Below are 10,324 nucleotides of genomic sequence, written 5' to 3'. Positions count from 1 at the left end.
AGCGCATGGGAGCGCTTTTATTCTGCCTCTAGCGCTTGAAAGCGCTGTGTTGTTCCCTAGCGCTCGGAGCGCTTTATTTTTACTTTTGCCCGTATTTTCGTCATGTTTTGATTTAGGGGTGCCACCCCGTTGGTCTGCCCCATTGGCGAGTGCCTACCTCGCTGCGACGTTGGTTCCGCCTACGGAGGGTGCCACCCCTCATTTGCCGACCTGGAAATCACCGCCGCGGCCCGAGCGCCGCAAAACAGGAAGCCAGGCACTACGGTGCTTGACTCGGGGCGGGACTTCCGGTTTTGCGGGGAAGTCCCGCCCGCCGCTGCACGGTGATTGGCTGCCTGCTCCGCCGGCAGAGAAAGATGGCCGCCGGCTGCCCGGGCTCCCGTGAGCGGTTGGGAGCACCGGTGGGCAAGAAGACAGCCGGCCGAATCCCTGCGGCCCGGGGCTCCCAGAAGTGAGGGAGAGCCCCGGGGCCGCCAGCAACCAGAGCCGGTGTTGCGGGGCTCCCATGTAGAGGAGGGAGCCCCGGAGATAGAGAGCCCAGCTGTCCGCCCCGGGAAGAGGAGCAGAGAAGCGGCGTCCCCAGAGACAGCAGCCCGGTGAGTGTCACGGGCTGGGGGGAGCGTGCCTAAGAGAGGCACAGTGGTATCCTGAGTCCCCTGAGCGGGACTGCCATGCCCAAGGGCCTTTTCTGTCCGAGTCCCCAGGGGGGACTCCAACGATGGCCGCATCTTCGCCGAGCCTACGAGGCTCTTGGGGGCATTTATCTCACGAGCCCAGAGAGGCTCAGGGGGCACCCCAGTTCCTCGAGCCCACGAGGCTCCCCGCCAGCAGTGTTTCCCGAGCCCCGAGAGGCTCTTTGACCAGTTTGGCCATATCGAGTCCCCAGAGGGGGGACTCCAGCGAAGGCCCCCACCCTATTCACGAGCCCAGAGAGGCTCAGGGGGCATTCTTGTTTTACGAGCCCACAGAGGCTCAGGTGCCCAGTTCTTTCAAGAGCCAGATGGCTCAAGGGGGCGCAGTGTTCCTGAGGGGCTAGTGAGAGCCCCAGGCGAGAGTTGTTCCCCAGCTGCCCAGCAAGTAGTGGGCAGCTGCACCGTTTAGGTATTTTGCTTCTAGGGACATGTTCTGGACTTTAGGAGTGAGGCGCACTCCTTCATCCCTGGCCTTTCCCCAGCTGCGCAGCACTTAGTGCCAGCTGCAGCGTTTAGGCCCCCCTGTCCTGTCCCTCAGCTGCCCAGCAAGTCGTGGGCAGCTGCTACGTTTAGGTCTTGGCGCAGTGGCGCAACCTGGACTTTGTGAGTTCTGCGCTAAAGGTGATTTATGCGCTAACTGAGGTTTAGATGCTGTTATGATCTATGTCCTATTGCTTTTGGGTGTTAGGAAATGTACAATGTGTAGTATGTTTTGCGCACCCTGTGTTCTGCACCTCTGAATGTGTTGTTGATGCATCATGTGCCTTGTTCTTTACACCGCTGAATGTGTGTTGATGCGTCATGTGTTTCTCCTACACCGCTGAATGTATAATGATGCATCATGTGTTTTATCCCCAGGTCTAGGCCCCTACTTGTATGGTGATATGTAGGTGGTTGTTTTCTCCCTAGTGCAGGTGGTGCTAGTGAGGTCCTGGTTACCAGTAGTTACTGGTTGTGTGCTAAAAGTGATTTTACATTCTATGTTTTACATTCTAAGTGCTATTTCTGAAAGTGTTACTTCTGATTCCTGACAGTGGTCCAGGTGGCCCTGTCTTGTAAATATCCCCTGAAAATTCTGCCCGTGCCTCTGGCACATTGTAAAGTGTGTGTTTTATCTAAATGTGTTTTGTTGTAATACAAAGGCTATTTTTTATATAACCTTGTGTCATGTTTCCTTTGTGGTGGGCCTTTGGGTGTTGTTGCTGGGGTGCGTGCGCAAATACTTAACTTACATCGCCTCCAAGTTTAGCCTTGCTGCTCGCGCCACGTTACCTAGAGGGTGAGCAGGGGTTATCTTGGCGTGTAACTCCCTTGCCCTGACTTGGGAGTGGTGGTCTCTGACTGACTTTGGCGAAAGCCCTGGCCAGCCGGGGATCCCATTTCCAACATTGGCGGCAAGCGGTGAGGATAAGGATTTGTGTTTGCCTTGTACCTTAGTAGCGGCTGGCTGCACCACAAAACTCTGCATTTTAGATAAAAACATTTTGGGGATGATTGTTTGTTTGCTGAAAATATCATTTCTGTGGAAATGTGTTTCTTGTGCACTTTGAGTTAGGTGTCCCTAGCTCGGGAGGGTAGATCATCCCCCTAAGTGCAGTGTGTTTTCTGGATTCACCAGAAGGGTGGGATCCAGTGGTGGCAGCATAAGTGTGTCCAGTGCATATGTCCCCCGTCCCTGCCCTGGAGTAATGGTACCTGTGTCAAGTGTGGTCAGGTTGAGAAGTCAGGGGTGGTAGAAACTGCCTTACCAGTCTGGGGAGGGGTGTGTGTGGATGAATGGTGTGTGGCACTGGACGTGTTTGTGAGTTCTCTGGATGGGGAGCTTGCTGAATGCTTGTGTAATCTTGTTTTGTTCAGATACCTAAGTCCTGTGTGTTGAACTTTTCCCAAGAACGTCTGCAGACAGTGGAGCCTGCTTTTTGATTTCTGTGGTCTGTTGAGAGACAGAATTTTGGAGTTGGTAATGTTCTGGGAGGAGGGAGGCATAGGGGATGGAGTGATTCCAAAAGGAGTGTCTGAGGTGTCTTCCAGCCCAGCGTGGTGGAAGAGGTTCAGTGTAGCCCAGCTAGGTCTCGGTGTAGGGGCTCACGTCCTGTCTCAAGAGGAGAAGGAGTGGGTGGGACTGCAAGTCTCCAGGTGCCCGAAACCCAGTCTCAGGGCCTGGATTGTTCTTGAAGGGAACGTCAGGTCGGGGGCCTAGGCTGTACCAATAGGTCATTTGAGGAGGATCTTCCAGAGTGTCTGGAGAACGTGGAATCTCTGTAACCAGGGTTCCAGTAGTTCTGGTGTCTGGCAGTACCGCTCCAGTTGGGAGGGTGCAGAAGTCCAGATGGAGGGGTGCGAGGGGGATAGGTTCCCCAGTGGAAGAACCAGTGGGTCAGGGGCCAGCCAGAAGGGTTGTGTCGCCAGTGAGTGACCATGGTGGTGCCACTTCTGTCCTGAGTGTCAGGCAGACTTGTACACGACACATTAGTTATGTGTCACCCTCAAGGAAGTCCTGGTGCGCCAGGCATCTGACCAAAGGGTACGTCCCTCGGTTGGGGAGCCAGTAGCCAGTGTTTCCGGATCTGGACGTAAGGACAACTGTATGTAGTGTCCTGAAGTTACAAGAGGGAACTCCTGCCTGAAGAGAAGGAACCGGGTAAGCTGTATGGGGTATTGACCTGCAGTGGTTGCCTTGCTGCTGAAGGAGGAGAGAAAGTCTTAGATTTTTGTTTCCAACTTGTAGAAGTCCTGGTGCGCCAGGCATCTAACCAAAGGGTAGCGTCCCTAGGTTGGGGAGCCAGGGTCAGGTGTTGCCTGTCCTGGACGGCAGGGCGACTGTAGCCAGTGTCCTGGCCGGGGTGTCTTCCAGGGGTACCCCTGTGAACACAGGTGGGGCTCATCTTAAGTGAAGAGACCCTGTGTTTCCCAGAAGGGGTGGTCCAGGCCTAGCAAGGATCTTTAGGGTTCTTGGCTGAGTGTTGTGGTACTACCCTGAGAGCAGGTGGGGCCTACCTTAAGTGGAGGGACCCTGTTCTACAGTGGGAGGGTGCAGAACTCTGGAAGGGGGTCAGAGGAAGTCTGACCCCTGTGCATCCGGTGAATTTGAATCCCAGGTGGTAAACCAGTTAAGGGAGCTGTGAATCTGTCATGACCAGCCTGGTGTCCTGTAGGCACCGCACTGAGCCGCGTCTGCCTTCGGCCGCGCAGCCTATGCCGCTCGCCGTCCCCGTCTCGACGCGGTCCGCGAGCCGCCGCCTGCGCCGCATCTGGCAACCTGCAAAGTGCAACGCCTCACTACACCGTTCTTGTGCTGGTCTGACCGTGGTCACTGCTGCTGAGGAAGTAAGTACCTAAACTGGTGGGAGAGTTGTGTTCTGGATGGTGGTTCAGAAGTAGAGGTAGGGTGGGGCCTTCTTGCCCGTGACCTCTGGTCAGCCTGAGGGTGCGGACACTAGGTTGAAGGATCAGTGGTAGTTTGGAACTACACTGAGAAAGGGAGTGGAGAATGGCTTGTGCAGGCCAGGGGTTACTACCCCCCACTCTGTGGATTGGCAAGGACCAGTGGTATCTGGGTGGCCTAGGGCCTGGTCCTAGCCGTGGACAACTAAGGAGTACCAGTGGGGTAGCCTAGTTGGGCCTGTTTTTTTTTTTTTAGTGTGCTTGGCTTATGGATCAACGTGGCGTAGAACTGGAGGGTGTCCCTGCAGTGCCGGCCCGCGCCCGTGTTCTATCGCCCCAAGCAGGGAAGTCCATCACGGTGGTGATTGGCCTACCCTGCATTTTGGCTGGAAGGGGGTTGTGTTGGACTTGGCCCGTTTGGCAGGTTCACCCCTGAACTTTTTGCCTTGAAGTATAGTGATTTCTGGCCTTTGCGCACTTTGACACTGTGGCGCATTATATAGTGCGTGCGCTCCCTGAGTGCGTGTGTGAGATAGGCCTGCCCTCCCATAGGAATGCATGGGGAATGTATGGGTCCCTGGTAGTTCCTGATGCGTGGGGAGTGCAGGCTCGAGTTTGGTATGTGTGAACTCGTGGGAGTGAATGCTGCGCAACGGTATGTGCGGCTTGTATGTGTCTAGAAGGGAAGTGCTACTTCTGGACATTGAGATATGTGTGCAGTGAGGGTGCTGGAGCGTGATTGGCTGGAGCTGGCTGGCATGCCAGGCTCCAGGAAGTCTGGATGGGCCTGCCCGGTGGTGAGTGTGAGATTAGCATGAGTGATGTGTGGGAGGAGTGTACCTGTGTCCTGGATGGGCTGGGTTTTCCCCACACAATGCTGGCTCCGCCCCCCTGTGGTGTGTCTAACGACCCTAGCCTCCCCAGTGAATGAAATGGGTGGTTGGGCCATCAAGAGTGCTCCAGAACCAGCTGCGACTGGTTCTGCCCCCACCCTGCACCTACAGACAAAGGAAAAGGTGTATAAAAGAGGGGCTGTGACCCCATGAAAATGTTCTTGTTTGCCAACTTGAAACTACCAGGGGCGTGCTGCTGCTTGGGCCCAGGGGGAAGGCTTGCCTCCCTGGGCCCTGCCCAGCCCCTGGATGCCTTCTCCCTCTGGGGTCTTTCTGCCTTGCCTTGATGCCCTGGAGGACTTTTCTCTGCTGTGCTTGTCCCTGGACTTGTGGGGCCTCTTTGCCCTGCCCAGCTCCTGGATGCCAGAGGGACTGTTGCCTAGCGCAAGGAGCGCTTTATTTGCCTTATAGCGCATGGGAGCGCTTTTATTCTGCCTCTAGCGCTTGAAAGCGCTGTGTTGTTCCCTAGCGCTCGGAGCGCTTTATTTTTACTTTTGCCCGTATTTTCGTCATGTTTTGATTTAAGGGTGCCACCCCGTTTGTCTGCCCCATTGGCGAGTGCCTACCTCGCTGCGACGTTGGTTCTGCCTACGGAGGGTGTCACCCCTCATTTGCCGACCCGAGATTCACCGCCGCGGCCCAAGCGCCGCAAAACAGGAAGCCAGGCACTACGGTGCCTGACTCGGGGCGGGACTTCCGGTTTTGCGGGGAAGTCCCGCCCGCCGCTGCACGGTGATTGGCTGCCTGCTCCGCCGGCAGAGAAAGATGGCCGCCGGCTGCCCGGGCTCCCGTGAGCGGTTGGGAGCACCGGTGGGCAAGAAGACAGCCGGCCGAATCCCTGCGGCCCGGGGCTCCCAGAAGTGAGGGAGAGCCCTGGGGCCGCCAGCAACCAGAGCCGGTGTTGCGGGGCTCCCATGTAGAGGAGGGAGCCCCGGAGATAGAGAGCCCAGCTGTCCGCCCCGGGAAGAGGAGCAGAGAAGCGGCGTCCCCAGAGACAGAAGCCCGGTGAGTGTCACAGGCTGGGGGGAGCGTGCCTAAGAGAGGCACAGTGGTATCCTGAGTCCCCTGAGCGGGACTGCCATGCCCAAGGGCCTTTTCTGTCCGAGTCCCAAGGGGGGACTCCAACGATGGCCGCATCTTCGTTGAGCCTACGAGGCTCTTGGGGGCATTTATCTCACGAGCCCAGAGAGGCTCAGGGGGCACCCCAGTTCCTCGAGCCCACGAGGCTCCCCGCCAGCAGTGTTTCCCGAGCCCCGAGAGACACTCAACTTACGGCAATTTGGCACCTGGGAGCGCTGTTCATCTTATTTAGATATCTGAGCACAATGGGTATTCAAGAATGCAATGTACATTAAAATGACTCACACCTGCCTCCTCAGCCAGTCCTTCCACTTTGGGGACACGGAGTCATCCGAACGGTGGCCCTTGTAGGCAAGAGGGATGGTCAGTAGTTGGGTTGGTAATTGGTGAGTGGTGCAAGCTGCAGGGGCCTCTTTATCAAGAAAGGCAATACATTATCGACGCTTTTATCGGCAGGAAATTGCCGCTAAAGCGGCGATAATGTGCTTGATAATATGCCCTTGAGAATTCTCATAGACGACCATGTTCTGGTGTGATCCTGGGCTTCTATGGGAATTCACAAAGGCATATTATCAAGCACAGTATCATTGCTTTAGCGGCAGTTTCCAGCCGATAAAAGCGGCGATAATGTATCGCCCTTTCTTGATAATATGGCCCATAGTACTTATAACTTTACAAATTAAGCACTGTCACAACTCACTGGCTACACTGCTGCCTGGCACATACACAACAACAAGTACCCGCACACTGGCGTGCTGGCACACACAAATGTGCCCAAACACACACACACCTTCACAGCTCTAAGGAGTGCTTAGAAGTACGTCCATCTACAGATAGACACGCACATTTAATGTGCGCGCATCTCCTCAGAATTACATTTACAGTGTCAGACAAGATACACGCCGACAGCAGGGGAGAAGCTAACAGTGTGCAGCAGGTGCAGTGCACCGGGGACCTAGAGACCTGAGGGGTTCCCTGTGAATCCCGAGAATTGCTTTATTTACAACCCCTGTAGCCGGCAGATGGTGCATTTACTTGCTTGCACCAGGCCCATGGCACGCTTGCTGTGGTGCTCAGGGACACCGGGGCCCATGGCACCCTTGCTGTGCTGCTGGTAGACCTCGGGACATGGCACCCATGCTGTGCTGCTGACAGACACTGAGGCCCATGACACCTTTGCTTCACTGCTGACAGACACCGGGGCCCATGGCAGCCTCGCTGCGCTGCTGAAGGACACTTGGGCCCATGGCACCCTTGCTGCGCTGCTGAAGGACGCCGGGGCCCATGGCACCCTTGATGCGCTGCTGAACGACGCTGGGGCCCACGGCACCCTTGCTGTGCTGCTGAGTGACACCGAGGCCCATGGCACCCTTGCTGTGCTGCTGACGGACACCTGGGCCCATGGCACCCTTGCTGTGCTGCTGACAGACACCGAGGCCCATGGCACCCTTGCTGTGCTGCTGAGAGACACCGAGGCCCATGGCACCCTTGCTGTGCTGCTGACAGACGCCGAGGCCCATGGCACCCCTGCTGAGCTGCTGAAGGACACCGGGGACCATGGCACCCTTGATGCGCTTCTGACGGATACCGAGGCCCATGGCACCCTTGCTGCGCTGCTGACGGACACCATGGTCCATGGCACTCTTGCTGCGCTGCTGACGGACACCGGGGCCCATGGCACCCTTGCTGCGCTGCTGCCGGACACCGTGTCCCATGGCACCCTTGATGCACTGCTGAAGGACACCGGGGCCCATGGCACCCATGCTGCACTGCTGACAGACACTGGGGCCCATGGCACCCTTGCCTCACTGCTGACTGACACCGGGGCCCATGGCACCCATGCTGTGCTGCTGACGGATACTGAGGCCCATGGCATCCTCGCTGAGCTGCTGACTGACACCAGGGCCCATGGCTCCCTCGCTATTGATGGACACCGGGACCCATGGCACCCTTGCTGCGCTGCTGCCGGACACCGGGGCCCATAGCACCCTTGCTGCGCTGCTGCCGGACACCGGGGCCCATGGCACCCTTGCTGCGCTGCTGCCGGACACCGAGGCCCATGGCACCCTTGCTGCGCTGCTGTCGGACACCGGGGCCCATGGCACCCTTGATGCGCTGCTGCCAGACTCCGGGGCCCATGGCACCCTTGCTGCTGATGGACACCGGGGCCCACGGCACCCTTGCTGCTGATGGACACGGGGGCCCATTGCACGCTTGTCTCGCTGCTGATGGACACTGGGGCCCATGGCACCCTCGCTGCACTGCAGACAGACTTACTCCAGTGAGCTCTGAGGACGTATGGCACGTACGTGACGTACGAATCACTAGAATATGTAGTAGACTTTTGTACTTACTACCATTCCTATGTGATTTTAGATTTTATCTGTTTGTATCTTTCCTTGAGTGACTTTACAACTTGTACATGTGAAATTTTTTGCTGTTCATATCTCTTCTTTGAGTGACTTTAAACCTTGTACATTTGCAATTTTTTTCTGTTTGTATCTCTTATGTAACTCATGTAATCCAAAGTCCTTATGTATCGTGTTGGACTTGGCCTTTTCCCCTGAACTTTTTCGCTTTTGCCCCCCTAATTTGGAATGTCTCCCCCATGGGATTAAACCTGTATAGGCCATGAGTGGTGTGAGACACCTTGTTAAATTGTAATGCTATGTAATGGTGTGAGCACTTGTAAATACAGCGCTTAGAGACCCCGGTGGTTATAACGCGCTATACAAATTAAATAAATAAATAAATAAATACCCCCCATTGTAAAATGCACCTGACTGAAATGTCCTATGTTTAAAATGGATGCCATGGCCAAGGGTTTTGCCACTGGACTGCCATAGGTCAGCGGTCTAGATGATATTACCCAGCTGCCCCTAGCTTTTGGAGGGAAAGCCTGGCACCCAGGGTGCTCAACCCCTCCCCTTGAACCAGTTTAGGCCAGCTTTGCCAACATTCTAGAAGGTTCTGGCACTGCCTGGGAGGAGGGTATAAGTAAGGGGGATGTGCCACCAGAGAGTCAGTCAGCGCTGGGACAAGAAAGAGAGGGGACCTGCTGCGAGGAGCTACCGCCACATGGGCCTGTGAGCTGGGCCCTGCACCCCTAAAACCCCCCCTCTGCTGTCCCCCGGGCCCCTGACAAGGGAGGGCCTCTACCCAGGTCCCTGACACTGTAGGGCCCGGGAATTACGCCAGCGCTGTGAGGAAGAAGCGCCCAGGAGGTGAGGAGTGGGACTGTCTACCCCCCTTGAGAAGCTGTGGCCCCTTTGAAGCACCGCGTGGGGAAGATTGTGCCCCCAAAAGAACTGATGCTGGCTGAGGTGCTGTGAGGCCCTGTGAAAGCGCTGGGCCCTGGGACTGTTGTGCTGTAAAGCCTGCCTGTCAAGCGCTAGAATTGCAAAGCGCTGAGGAAGAGTTAATTTCCTGCTCCCTCTGCGTGGCCTGAGGAAGGATCTGAGGTTGTGGGCAGAGGGAGGAGCAGTGCGCTGTGAATAGCGCCATTCTGCTGAGGAGAATCGCGCTGGAGGAGCCTACCCTCGTTTTGGCGCGCTGTCTGCCATATAATTAATTCATTAAAAAGGGAGCCTGCCCCTTATTGCCGCCGATATCACCGCCGCAGCCCAAGGAGTGTTGGCGCTGCTTTGCGCTCATTGTAAATAGGCGAAATCACCGCCACGGGTGAGGTAGGAGGGGGAACCGGGTGAAGCGCCGGTGCGGGGCCCCTGTGGACGAGGGGGAGCCCCGAAGAGAGAGCGACCGGAGCGGGAGCCCACCCTGCCGGTCTGTGCCCCAGAGGGAGAGGCCGGTGGAAGAGGCGGGGCCGGGGCACACTGTCGGTGCCAGCCCCGCCGCCATAGAAGAAGTGAGGCCCACCGGAGGAGTAGAGTGCCTGCGGGGCTCCCGAGAGGAAGAGGGAGCCCCGATTGTGCTGCAGGAGCCCGTGGGAGGTGGGAGGAAAGCCAGGTAGGCTTCCCCCACGCGGGCCAAGTCACCGCGTTTGTCCCCGGTGGCCTCTCTGAGGCCGTTTGGAAACCCCGGGCCCCTGTGAAGAATAAGGGCCCGGGTAAAGACCCGGACGGAGCAGCGGGAGGCGGGGGCCTCACACGCTGAGGAGAGCCCCGCATTTACCGCCTCTGCTAAGGAGAGCCCCGCGTGAGGAGGGAGACTGGCAGGGACTACCTAGGCACAGCGTTGGTGCCTTTCCTGCCCGCGACCCACGAGGAGGAGCAGCTGCAGAGGGAGAGGGAGCGTCGAGGCACAGGATCGGTGCCT

This window comes from Lissotriton helveticus, chromosome 1_1 (genome assembly GCF_964261635.1).
Source record: "Lissotriton helveticus chromosome 1_1, aLisHel1.1, whole genome shotgun sequence".
Classification (NCBI taxonomy): domain Eukaryota; kingdom Metazoa; phylum Chordata; class Amphibia; order Caudata; family Salamandridae; genus Lissotriton; species Lissotriton helveticus.
This window is presented reverse-complemented; position numbering follows the sequence as displayed.